Source organism: Physcomitrium patens, chromosome 9 (genome assembly GCF_059467195.1).
Source record: "Physcomitrium patens ecotype Gransden chromosome 9, ASM5946719v1, whole genome shotgun sequence".
NCBI classification, from domain to species: domain Eukaryota; kingdom Viridiplantae; phylum Streptophyta; class Bryopsida; order Funariales; family Funariaceae; genus Physcomitrium; species Physcomitrium patens.
The window spans coordinates 8,684,953-8,700,129 of NC_143418.1; positions in this window are offsets into that span (position 1 = coordinate 8,684,953).

Sequence of the window (15,177 nt, forward strand, 5' to 3'; positions counted from 1 at the left end):
GATTTCAATTGTAATGTTTTGGCTATTAAATCTTTTCAATGGTTTTTTTAGTATTATATTTTTTATTTTTGACAAAGAAGCTTAAATTTGAAGTACCACAAAAAAAATATCATAATTAAAGACATTGATATATTATATAAAGCCAAGCAAAAAAAGAATGTCCATCTTATTGCATATAAATTATTTTTATAATATTATACTTTATTTTTAAATTTTATATATATATATATATATATATATATATATATATATTATTAAATTTTCTAAATAAATAAAAATATATATCAATTTATATAAGAATATATCTTATAGAATTTTGATCTTTTATCCTTCACAAGTATTAAAAAAATAATTTTTACCACCTTCATATAAGTTAGTTTATTTTTTAAATAATCAACTACATATAGCAAGCATATATTTTATTATAAATAAGATATTTTTGTAAATATTTGTGAAGTAATTATATTTTAGATAAGACAAGTATATATATTGTGTTTGTAACCTTTTGTCATGGACATACGAATGTAAGCTAGTAATTACTTGTATAAATTGATAGAAGTAAGTAGAAGTAGATAAAAGTAAATTAATTCTATAATATCTTCTTTGAAAGCTTCTTAGAAGCTTTATAGATGTTGTTTTGACTTTATAGATGTCTTTAATTGACTTTTTGGATTATGAACATGGTCAACAAGTTGGCCATGTGCCAAACATGTTGTTAGCTTGAAGACCAAGCTAACTATGTGGCCCACACATAAAAAAACTTGCCTTATAAGTCAAGGCATGTGTCCTACAAAGTCAACAGACATTAGAGGTCCTATAGAATATTGCCATGTAGCCCCTAATTAGATAGTATATATAGAGACAAGAATCAAGCCCTCTTCACTCTTGTCAATTTCTTTCTTGCTTCTAGTCTAATTTTAAGAGTCTGAAGTTTTTTTATCTTTTGGCAATAAACCTTTTCAGTTTCTTTCAATACATGTGCTTTCTTATTTCTATTTTGTCACTCTTTCTTTGACACGAATTTCATTGGTTTATGTATCATCTTTTAGTTCATATCCTTGACAAATTGATAAGAGTACACTTTTAATATCAAAGCTTTTTCTTGTCTTGATTAAGAGTGGATTTTCCCTTTCTCATGATAAGACATAAGCATATTAGAAGTTGCAGATTAACTTCTTCTAAACTGATATTATTCTTAGTATTTTCTTTGTCATCAAATCCTTTCTTCTATTTATCTTGAGTAGTATTAGATATTTTTCTAAGTATTATTATGGCAGAGCTTATTGAAATGAAGAGTGCAATGGCACAAATACAAGAGTAATTGATGGAATTGATGCTTGCAATGCATCAACTTAGTTTACCACCATAAGAATCAATAAAAATGGCAGGAAGTGAGAATATAGAAATGATTAGTACTACTTCAAAATTTGCACCAAATCATATTCTACCACCCATGGTCGAACATCCTTCAAGTATTAGAGAACTAAGAGTTGCCTTGTCCGAGAAGTTTGATGGTACAAGAACCAAATTTCAAGGATTTATTAATCAAGTACAACTTGTGATTGAACTTCAACCTCAAAGCTATCTAACTCCAAAATCATAAGTTAGATTCATTGACATACTTCTTTCAAGTTTAGTACTATCGTCATTTTTATCTTTTCTTGAATGATGAAATTTAATATTAGATAATCTGGAGGTATTTTTGGTGGAATTTTGGACCATGTATGGAGAACATGATGCAACTTATATTGCAACCAACAAGATCCATATTTTACAATAAGGCAATCGATTTGTAATGTTATATGCTTCATAATTTTTATAACTTGCAACTGATATGAAGTGGCATGATGCTGTATTTAGTAGTCAATTTTTCTATAGATTATAATATGAAGTAAAGAAATTGATGTTCAACTTACCTGATCCTCAAACATTGAATCGAGCAATTGAATTTATTATGGAATGTAATAATCAACTTTTTGAATTTCGATCTGAGAGTCATACAAATAGACTTCAACATTATTACAATTTCATGGCAATACCAACATCTCCTCAATATATACATTCAGAAGTAAAGGATATGTAAATTGATGTGATATATTTTAAATCTCTTACCAAACAAGAAAAGATTCATTGCCCCTAAGAAAGATTGTACTTATATTGTGGAAAACCTAATCACTTTCCTTAATATTGTCCACAAAAGTAATGAAATCACAAAATGAGGAGTACATCTGTCATAGAAGATAATATATCAAAAAATAAATTTTTCTAGCTACAATAAGAATTGTGTGGCTGAAATCTTATACAATTTCTAATGAAGGTCCTATCCGCTCCTCAGAATCTTCTCCTTCTTTTATAATAGATATGCATTTAAGATCTAATAATTATAAAACCTCCACCTTTATAGATTCAAGAGCCTCAGCTTATTTCTTAGACATAGAATTTGTTAAACGTCATAAAATACTGTTAGTGCAAAAAATCAAACTTGTTCATATAGAAGTCATAGATGTTCATCTGTTGTCTTTTAGAGAGGTTACTCATGAAACACTTCTATAGATGTAGCAATAAATAGTCATTGTATTTGCGTAATCTTTAATATAATTAGATCTTCTTTTAATCTAGTTATTTTAGTTTTATCATGGTTGAAAAAATATAATCCTTACATAGATTGGATTTTTCATACTCTTGACTTTTTTAAAAGCATAATTAAGAGTGAAATCAATTCAATAGAAAGTCATAAGTCTAGTACAATTAAACCTATATTTATAAGTGTAAGAGCTTTCTTGCATGCTACAAAAGAAGAATCGCCTTGTGTCATTTATGCCACACCTGTTTTTAATAAAACGAAGACTTCAAGTGGTATTCCTAGCCAATATCAAGGATTTCAAGATGTATTTGAGAAGAAGAATGCAGATATTCTTTCAGAATGTCACTCCTATGACTACTCAATTGACCTTCAAGAAGGAGCACAACTGCCATTTGGATCAATCTATGGTTTATCACAAAATGAATTGGTTGAATTCGAGGAATATATTGAAAAAAATCTAGACAAGAATTTCTTACGCCATTCCAAATCACTAGCAAGAGCTCCCATCTTATTTGTGAAGAAGAAAGATGGGTCATTACAGATGTATGTTGATTATCAAAAATTCAATAAGATCACCATCAAGAATAGGTATCTTCTACCTTTGATATCTGAACTTTTCAATCAACTGAATCAAGTTAAGATCTATACAAAAATAGATCTATGGGGAGCATATAATTTAGTACGTATTAAAGAAGGAGATGAATGGAAGATTGTGGTTCAAACAAAGTATAGATATTCTGAATACAATGTCATGCCTTTTGGACTTATAAATGCATTGACAGCTTTTTAACATCTAATGAATGATGTTTTTTGAGAGTTTTTAAACAATTTTATTGTCTGTTATCTAGACAACATCTTAATCTTTTCTAAGAATATAGATGAACATAAACTTCTTGTTCGATGTGTATTACAAAAATTAAGAAATGCGGGATTCTATGCCAAGATAGAAAAGTGTGTATTCTACACTACTCAAGTCGACTTCTTAAGATACATCATTTCAAATGATAGAATTATGATAGTTTCTAAGAAAGTTCAAATAATTATTGATTGGAAGATTCTAAAAATGGTAAAAGATATCCAATACTTTTTAGACTTTGCCAACTATTATCAAATCTTCATCAAAGATTTCTTTTGGATTGCAGCTCCACTTACACGTTTGACTTACAAAGACAAACTTCAGTGGAATAAAGAAGGTGAAGCATTTTTTGAAACTTTGAAATCAATCTTTATTTCTATACCAATCTTGTATCATGTCAACTATTTTAAGTTATTTTTTATGGAAACAAATGCATCAGACTTTGCTTTGGATATTGTATTATCTTAAATGGGAGCAAATAATAAACTTCACTTAGTAGCTTTTCATTCTAGAAAATTTTTAGCAGTCGAGATTAACTATGAAATCCATGACAAAGAACTTCTTGCAATCACAAATGGCATCATCATCTAGAAGGCGCTTCTAATCCAATCATTGTATATACAAATCACAAGAATCTTGAATATTTCATGTCAACATGCGTTTTAAATCATTGCCAAGTCCATTAGAGCATGTCTTTATCAAGATTTGATTTCAAGATCACATATCAATCCGAAAAACAACAAGGTTTGTCAGATGCCATTTCTAAATATTCTTATCTTATACCAAAAGAAATAGATACATCTTTTGATCAAAAAAGAATAATTCTCTTAAAGGTAGAGCATTTTCATCTTTGAATAATGAAATCAACGTTGATTGTTGATTCGACCCTTATGAAACAAATCCAATCAAGTATGTCTTCTGATCCTCGTATTCACAATATCAAGAATCCTTCTTCTAAGTCTCAAAATACTTCTAAGTTTGAGTATAAAAATAACCTAATGTATTTTGAAGGTCGATTATATGTTCCAATACAAGAAGCATGATTACGTGTTCTTCAAGCATGCCACAACTTTCCAACAGTAAGATATTTTGGATACAACAAGACTTTAGAGCTTATATTTAAAAGTTTTTGGTGGCCACAAATATAGAAGGATGTGAAATACTTTATTCAGTCATGCAATATTTGTTCAAGATCAAAAACTTCTCATCATTGACCTTATAGACCTCTTCAACCATTACCTATTCCAAAACAATCATGGTCTTCTGTTTCTATGGATTTCATCATAGATCTTCCAATCTCAAGTGCTTATGACTCTATACTTGTGATAGTAGATCATTTTGCTAAGATGGCATATTTTGTACCATCTTCAAAATCTATCACAAGTGAAGAAATAGCTAAGTTCTTTCTTGACAACATCTATCCCTATTATAGATTATCCAAAGACATTATATTGGATAAGAGAACTCAGTTTGTATCAAGATTCTAAAAGTAGATATAAAACTAACTTCGACATTCCATCCTTAAATTGATGGACAAACGGAGCATGTTAATGAAGTTTTGGAGCAATATTTAAGATGTACCATCAATTACCAACAAGATGATTGGAGAATTCTTTTGCTATTAGTAGAGTTTATTTATAATAACATAGTATATTTTTCTACAAAATAAACACCTTTTTTTGTCAATTATAGATATCATCCATAACTTGATACTTTTGACTTTTCAAAAGCTAATAATCCTATGGCAAAAGATTTAGCAAATAATTTATCAAAGCTACATGTACTAATGAAGGCGTAGTTAAAAGAAGCTCAAGAACAACAAAAGATCAATGTAGATGTCTATCAAAAGGAACAACTACCATTCCACGTAGGTGACTAGGTATGGTTACTTCATTGCAATATTAAGACCACTCGTTCTTATGACAAATTGGACTATCATAGACTTGAACCATTTCTTATTTCTACACAAATTAATCCAGTTGCATATCGTTTACACCTACCGAAGTCAATAAAAATCCATCTAATATTCCACATGTCTCTTCTTGAATCATACAAGACAGTGGACATATCAAGAAGAAGATAAGCTCGACTTCCTCTTATAGAAGTAGACAATAATGAAGAGTTTGAAGTGAAAGAAGTTGTAGATTCTAGGCGATGCCAAAATAAAATAGAATATCTTATCTATTGGCATGGATATGATATTAGTGAATGTACATAGGAGCCAATAAAGAATCTTGCAAATGCAACAAAGATGGTAGAGGCTTTTCATTGGCGACATCTATCAAAATTAAGATGAAAACCTTCTTTATAAAAGAAACAAGATCTAGGCAAGATAACATTCTACTTTCAATCTTTGTTTATAGCTTCTTTGTAGTTGTGACGTTAAGGAGATAGAGAACTAACAACCAGTGGATTTTACTAAAGAGTCTTTGTTTGCTGACTCACTAGTCAAAACATTGTGATTATTATAATCTTCAAGACAATGCAATGGAGATGAAGATCTTCAAGAACGACATGTTTTTTTTCAAATAGATGGCGAGATACAATGCATATGGTATGACGACCTTAGAAGAGACTCCTGATGTTTGATAATTTTATTAGAGGTAGGAACAACTCTTGACGTTGTTCCAAATATTTTATTTGAAGGAAGTTATGAAGGCCTCAATAACAATCAGATAATAGGGTGGTCTTCCGGCTCTTTTATGGGACACTATGGATGGTTGAGAGGTCCTATAAACCATCTTCGAAGAGAACAAAGTTCTAAATATTTGGCAAATACAATTCGTCGCATCATAGATTTCTTCAACATATGATGACCACTCCTCATGGAACTCATCTCTAGAAAGGGGGTTATGTCATGGACATACACATGTAAGCTAATAATTACTTATATAAATAGGTAGAAGTAAGTAGAAGTAGATAAAAGTAAGTTAATTCTATGATATGTTCTTTGAAAGCTCCTTAGAAGCTTTATAGACAGTGTTTTGACTTTATAGGTGTCTTTAATTGACTTTTTGGATTAAAAACATAGTCAACAAGTTGGCCATGTGCCACACATATTATTAGCTTGAAGATTAAGCTAATTGTGTGGCCTACGTGCAGAAAAACTTACCTTGTAAGTCAAAGCATGTGTCCTATAAAGTCAATACACATTGGAGGTCCTATAGAATATTGCCATGTAGCCCTTAATTAGATAATATATATATAGAGACAAGAATGAAGCCTTCTTCACTCTTATCAACTCCTTTCTTGCTTCTAGTCTAATTTCAAGAGTCTCAAGTTTTCTTGTCTTTTGGTAATAAGCCTTTCCAATTTTTTTTAATATATGTACTTTCTTATTTCTATTTTGTCACTCTTTTTTTGACATAGATTTCATTGGTTTATGTATCATCTTTTAGTTCATATCCTTGATACCTTGGAAATCTTTAGAAAGTCAAATATTTATTGATGCTTTAACAACTTTTAACTATAAAGTATTTTTATATAGAGGATTTATTATATTTTATATAATTAGATATTTTACATGGTTGGCCTTTTGACTGATTAACTGCTAGATTTTCTAACTACATAATTATTGACGCTACTTCTAATAGTTGAACTCATACTATTTCATGTTAGTGAGGGAGTAATAAATCAAAAGTTTGATCAACATCTAAGACATTGTGAACGTCTTTGGAACTTGTAAATATATTTTGTAATAGTAAAGGAGGTAATAGACTAGTAGTATTTATTAAACATTATATATATATATATATATATATATATATATATTAAACTTAGTAGAAAGAATAGTCTATTTTTTATTATAAAGCACCTTAAAAGAAGAATTTATGACATTATTACTATCTACTAGAAATTGAGACTAGTTTGTTTTTATATTTGTGATAAAATATCTCTTATAACTTGCTAAAATATTTTTTTGAATGTATCTGTCACGGACATACATATAATTACCTATATGAATAGATAAAAGTATGTAAAAGTAGGTTAATTGTGTAATATCTTCTAGAGAAGCTTCTTAGAAGCTTCATAGACGCTGCTTTGACTTTATAGGAGTCTATAGTTGACTTTTAGGTTAGAAACTTGGTCAACAAGTTAGCCATGTGCCACGCATGTTGGAAGCTTAAAGAACAAGCTAACTACGTGGTCCATCCATAGAAAACTTGCCTTGCAAGCAAAGGCATGTGGCCTAGAAAGTCAACATATATTGGAGGTCTTATAGAACATCGCCACATGGCTTCTAGTTAGATAGTATATATAGAGGCAAGAGTGAAGCCCTCTTCACTCTTGTCAACTCCTTTCTTGCTTCTAGTCTAGTTTCAAGGGTCTCTAGTTTTCTTGTATTTTGGCAATAGCCATTCCAGTTTCTTTCTTAATATACATATTTCTATTTTGTCCTATTTCTTTTTGAGAAAAGTCTCACTTACTCTTTAGCTTTCATCGAGTTCTTGTCCCTGACAGATTGACAAGAGTACACTTACAATATCAGAGCTTTGTCTTTTCTTGATTAAGAGTGGATTACCCCTTTTTCTTGATAAGACATAAGCGCATTAGAAGTTGCGGATTACCCTCTTTTAAACTGATATTGTTCTTAGTATTTTCTTTGTTATCAATTCCTCTCTTCTATTTGTTTTGAGCGTTGTTAGACATCTTCTCTTTTCTAAGTGCTACTATGGCAGAGCTTGTTGAAATGAAGAGTGCAATGGCACAGATGCAAGAACAATTGAGGGAGTTAATGCTTGCGATGCATCAACTCAATTTACCACCACAAGGAGCAACAAGAATGGTAGGAAGTGAAGATATAGAGATGATTGGGGCTGCTTCAACATCTGCACCAAACCATGTCCCTTCTCCCAGAATGGAACACCCTTCGAGTGTTAGAGAACCGAGAGTTGCCTTGCCCGAGAAGTTTGATGGTACCAGATCCAAGTTTCGAGGATTCATCAATCAGGTCCAACTAGTGATTGAACTTCAACCCCAGAGCTATCCAACTCCAGGGTCACAAGTAAGATTCATTGGTACACTTCTTTCAGGTTCAGCATTGTCATGGTTTTCATCTTTTCTTGAACGACGAGATCCAATATTGGATAATCTGGAGGCTTTTTTGGTGGAGTTTCGATCCATGTTTGGAGAACATGATGCAATTCGTGTTGCAACCAACAAGATCCGTATTTTGCGACAAGGCAATCGATCAGTAACATTATATGCTTCGCAATTTCGGCAACTTGCAACTGATATCAAGTGGGATGATGCCGCACTTGTGAGTCAATTTCTCTACGGATTACAATATGAGGTAAAGAAATTGATGCTTAATTTACCTGATCCTCAAACATTGAGTCAAGCAATTGACTTTGCTGTGAAGTGCGACAATCGACTTTTTGAATTTTGATCCGAGAGTCGCACAAGTGGGCCTCAACGTTACTACAATTCAATGGCAACACCGACGTCTCCTCAACACATACCTTCGGAAGTAGAGGATATGCAAATTGATGCGGTACGTTTCAAACCTCTTACTGAGCAAGAAAAGTCTCGTCGTCGACAAGAAGGATTGTGCTTATATTGTGGAGAACCTAAGCACACTGCTCAACATTATCCAAAGAAGCAACGTAACTACAAAATGAGGAGTACGGCTGTCAAAGAAGACAGTATGTCGGAAAACGAGTACGTCCAGCTACAATAGGGACCGTGCGGCTGGAATCTTGTACAACTTCTAATAAAGGTCCTATCCTCTCCTCAAAACCATCTCCTTGTTTTATAATAGATGTGCGTTTAGGACCTAATAATTACAAAGCCTCTGCCTTGGTAGATTCAGGAGCCTCATCTTGTTTTTTAGATGAAGAATTTGCTAGATGTCATAGAATATCATTAATACAAAAAACTAAACCTGTACACGTAGAAGTCATAGATGGTCGTCCGTTGTCTTCTGGAGATGTAACTCACGAAACACTTCCTGTAGATGTAGTAATAAATGGTCATAGTAGTTGCGTAATTTTTAATATAATTAGATCTCCCTCTAATCCAGTAATTTTAGGCTTATCATGGTTAGAAAAGTATAATCCTCGAATAGATTGGATTTCTCGTAAACTTGATTTTCCTCAGAGCATTAGTAACAGTTCTATTAACCAAGTAAAAAACCATGAGTCTAGTATAGTAAAACTCACACCTATAGGTGCAAAAGCATTTATACACGCAGCAAAAGAAGGATCAACTTTTGCTATTTATGCTGCACCTATTTCTGAAAGCGTAAAGACTTCAAGTAGCATTCCAAGTCAATATCAGGATTATCAAGACGTTTTTGAGAAAAAGAATGCAGATATTCTTCCTGAGCATCGCCCATACGATTGTTCAATCGATCTCAAGGAAGGAACTCAGCCACCATTTGGACCAATTTACAGTTTATCGCAAGATGAGTTGGCTGAACTCAAGACATATATTGACGAGAATTTAGCGAAGAATTTCATACGCCATTCAAAATCTCCAGCAGGAGCTCCAATTTTATTCGTAAAGAAAAAAGATGGATCTTTACGAATGTGTGTTGACTATCGAGGACTCAACAAGATCACAATCAAGAACAGGTATCCATTACCTTTGATATCAGGACTCCTTGACCAGTTAAATCAAGCTAAGATCTATACAAAAATAGATCTAAGAGGAGCATATAATCTAGTACGGATCAAAGAAGGAGATGAATGGAAGACTGCGTTTCGAACCAGGTACGGGCATTTTGAATATAATGTCATGCCTTTTGGACTCACGAATGCACCAGCTGCTTTTCAACATCTCATGAATGATGTATTTCGTGAATTCTTAGACAATTTTGTCGTCTGCTACCTAGACGATATCCTGATTTATTCTAAGAATGTTGAAGAACATGAAATACATGTTCGTCAAGTATTACAAAAACTCAGAGATGCAGGATTGTGCGCCAAGATGGAAAAGTGTGTATTTCACACTACTCAAGTTGACTTTTTAGGATACATCATTTCAAATGATGGTCTTATGATGGATTCTAAGAAAGTCCAAACAATCATGGATTGGAAGATTCCAAAGACTGTGAGAGATGTCCAATGTTTCTTGGGATTTGCCAATTACTATCGGATCTTCATCAAAGACTTCTCACGAGTTGCAGCTCCACTTACACGCTTGACTAGTAAAGATAAATTCCAATGGAATCAAGAAGCGGAAGCAGCATTTGAAGCCTTGAAGACATCGTTTGTCTCTGCACCAGTCTTATATCGTGTTGACTTTTCCAAGGCATTTTTTATGGAAACAGACGCATCGGATTTTGCCTTGGATGCAGTTTTATCACAAATGGGAACAGATGACAAACTTCATCCGATAGCTTTTCATTCAAGAAAATTCTCAGTAGCCGAGATCAATTATGAGATCCACGATAAAGAACTTCTTGCAATCGTGGATTCCTTTCAAGAATGGCGTCATTATCTAGAAGGTGCTTCTAGTCCAGTCACTGTGTATATAGATCACAAGAACCTCGAGTATTTCATGTCAGCACGCGTGTTGAATCGTCGTCAAGCTCGTTGGAGTATGTCTTTGTCAAGATTCGACTTCATTATCACTTATCGGCCAGGAAAACAACAAGGTTTGTCCGATGCCCTGTCTAGACGTTCTTATTTTGCACCAAAAGAAGGAGATGCAGCTTTTGAGCAACAAAGAACGGTCCTCTTGAAACCGGAGCAATTTCATCTCCGAGCAGTGAAATCAACATTGACTGTTGATTCAACTTTTCTCAAGCAAATCCAGTCCAGTATGTCCTCAGACCCTCTTGTTCATGATATCGAGAATAATTCTTCCAAGTCTCATGATTCTTCTAAGTTCGAGTTCAAGAATAATCTATTATATTTTGAAGGACGCCTATATGTTCCAGAAGGAAAAGCACGTTTGCGTGTTCTTCAAGCACGTCATGACTTTCCAGCAGCAGGGCACTTTGGATATAATAAGACTCTGGAACTCATATCAAGAGATTTTTGGTGGCCACAAATGTGGAAGTCAATCAAAGACTTTGTACAATCATGTGATATTTGTTCAAGATCAAAAATTCCTCGACATCGACCTTACGGACTTCTTCAGCCATTACCTATACCAGAACAACCATGGTCTTCTGTTTCTATGGATTTCATCACAGATCTTCCAAACTCAAGATCTTATGATTCTATATTTGTGATAGTAGATCGTTTCACCAAGATGGCACATTTTATGCCATGTACAAAATCTATCACAGGTGAAGAAACAACTAAGCTTTTCATTGATAATATCTATCGCTATCATGGATTACCTAAAGATATCATATCGGATAGGGAACTCAATTTGTGTCGAGATTCTGGAGGACTCTTTTCAAGATTTTAAAAGTGGACATAAAGCTATCTTCAGCTTTCCATCCTCAAACTGATGGACAAACAGAGCGCGTAAACCAAGTCTTGGAACAGTATTTAAGGTGTACCATCAACTACCAACAAGATGATTGGACAAACTTTTTGCCATTGGCAGAGTTTGCTTATAATAATACGGTACATTCCTCCACGCAACAAACACCTTTCTTTGCCAATTATGGCTATCATCCACGACTTGATATTTTTGATTTTTCAAAAGTTGATAATCCTGCAGCAGAAGATATGGCAAATCGGTTGTCAGAGTTACATGCAATAATGAAGGCGCAGTTGAAGAAAGCTCAAGAACGACAAAAGATAAATGCAGATGTATATCGTAAAGAGCAACCACAACTCAATGTGGGTGATAAGGTATGGCTACTTCGTCGCAATATCAAGACCACTCGACCTTGTGACAAATTGGACTATCGTAGGCTTGGCCCCTTTTCTGTTTCTGAACAGATCAACCCAGTTGCATATCGGTTACATCTACCGGAGTCAATGAAGATCCATCTTGTATTCCACGTGTCTCTTCTTGAACCATATAAGACAGTGGATATACAAGGAAGAAGACAAATGCCACCGCCTCCTATAGAAGTAGATAATAATGAAGAATTTGAGGTGGAAGAGATATTAGACTCAAGGCGGCGCCGAAATAAGCTGGAATATCTTGTTCATTGGTGCGGATATGATATTAGTGAGCGCACATGGGAGCCATCCAGGAATCTAGCAAATGCATCAGCTAAAGTCAAAGTTTTTCATCAACGACATCCATCAAAACCAAGATGAAAACCTCTCTTATAAAAGAGACAAGATTGAGGCAAGATAACATTCAATTTCCTATCCTTGTTTGTAACTTCTTTGCATTTTGTGACGCTAATTAGATGGAGAGCTAACAACCAACGGATTCAACTCAAGAACCTTCGTTTGCTGACTTACCGGATAAGACATTGCGATTGTCACAACCTTCAAGACGAGGCAACCGAAATGAAGATCCTCAAGAACGACATGTTCTTCCTCGAATAGATGGTGAGATACAACGCGTTTGGTATCACGACCTTGGAAGAGATTCTCGATGTTTGGTGATATTATTGGAGATAGGAACGACTCCTGATGGTGTTTCAAATGTATTATTTGAAGGAAGTTATGAAGGCCTCAACAGTGATCAAATAACAGGGTGGTCTTCTCGCCCTGGAATGGGACACTATCGATGGCTAAGAGGACCCATCAACTATCTTCGAAGAGAACAAAGATCAGAGTATGTAGCAAATACAATTCGCCGCATATTAGATTTTCTCAATATATAATCACCGCTCCTCGTGGAACTCGTCCCTAGAAGGGGGGGTAATGTCACGGACATACATATAATTACCTATATGAATAGATAAAAGTATGTAAAAGTAGGTTAATTGTGTAATATCTTCTAGAGAAGCTTCTTAGAAGCTTCATAGATGCTGCTTTGACTTTATAGGAGTCTATAGTTGACTTTTAGGTTAGAAACTTGGTCAACAAGTTAGCCATGTGCCACGCATGTTGGAAGCTTAAAGAACAAGCTAACTACGTGGTCCATCCATAGAAAACTTGCCTTGCAAGCAAAGGCATGTGGCCTAGAAAGTCAACATATATTGGAGGTCTTATAGAACATCGCCACGTGGCTTCTAGTTAGATAGTATATATAGAGGCAAGAGTGAAGCCCTCTTCACTCTTGTCAACTCCTTTCTTGCTTCTAGTCTAGTTTCAAGGGTCTCTAGTTTTCTTGTATTTTGGCAATAGCCATTCCAGTTTCTTTCTTAATATACATATTTCTATTTTGTCCTATTTCTTTTTGAGAAAAGTCTCACTTACTCTTTAGCTTTCATCGAGTTCTTGTCCCTGACAGTATCATATGTAAAGTAAAACACTAGTAGTAAAAAAATATTTTCAATGGCATTTATTAATATCGAATCTCTATCAAATCCAATGCAAATAGATCTAATTCTTCCATACAATTAGAGATGTTGAATAAATATCAAAGAAAAAAAAACTTTTGTTTCTTCTTACAAAAAAGTAATAGTAATTGTGAACAAAGTATTAAAGCTTGTTATTCCTACTACATGCAACATAGGTATTTCGAATAAATTTGTCTTATGTATAAAATCTATAATAATAAAAGAGATATATCTCTTTATTAATTCAACATATTTTACATATCCAAAAAAAAAGATATTACCTTATTCTCATCATCATATTAATAAGTAAATTGATATCCACCATTGTGTAAGGTTTTCATAAGTGACACAATAGAAACACAACTATCAAGCACTATTTGATGCAATTTTTGATGCTTATTATAAATAGTACATGCAATAACTCAACTTTTAGGATTTCTTTCATATAGAGCATTCATAATATTTTTTGGTGGTAAGACTATTACAATCATTTAAGTTGACATCTTCTTTTCTACGTATTAGAATTGTCTTGGAATTGAATATCCTATATGACATGATGAAGGTACATAATTGTATTCATTATTTTGTAATATAAAGTACCACTATATAGTACTTTATATAAACTTTGTATAGAATGTAAAATGACATTCAATTAATTGACTTGTTGTATTTTGTTGACAAATGAGATTAATTTGCTCATTATGAACTTGTCATCTATCACATTTAAAATCAATACAATCTTCCTCAAACTAATACTCACAAACTTTATATCCTAGAGTATATGCAATCTTGTCTATACTCTCTTTTATGTCTTCAAAACAATAAAAAATTCCCTCACATAGAAGAGAAATAAAAGATATAATATCCATTATAAAATTTGAATAATCCTAAAGTATATATCCTTTTCACTCTTTGAATATTGAATACAATATCAAACATATCACAATAATACAATATAAACTGACCATGACAATAACTTAATATATAATATGAAAGGTAGAAAAAAAGAAAGATACTATTAAATATAGCCATTGATAAGCAGTTATTATTATTGGCTATATAAACATTATTATATCAATTTTATTTTAAAATAGTGATTATTATATCAATCAAAAAGAAAATTAGAATAATAATGATATAAATAAGGCTAATAGTTCATATGTTTTGTGACGATGGATGGATATATTTAATAAAATATTTGATCAATTTGATATTCTCATATATATATATATATATATATATATATATATATATTTATATATGAATAAAATAGATATATTATCAATATAAATATATACATATTTATTATATAATAGAATATAATGTAATGTATATATGTTGTCCTTGAGTTTTTAAGAGATAATAAAAAAAATTATAATAAATTGTGTCTTTAATTTTTTTTTAAATTTTTAAAAAAAAAATCAC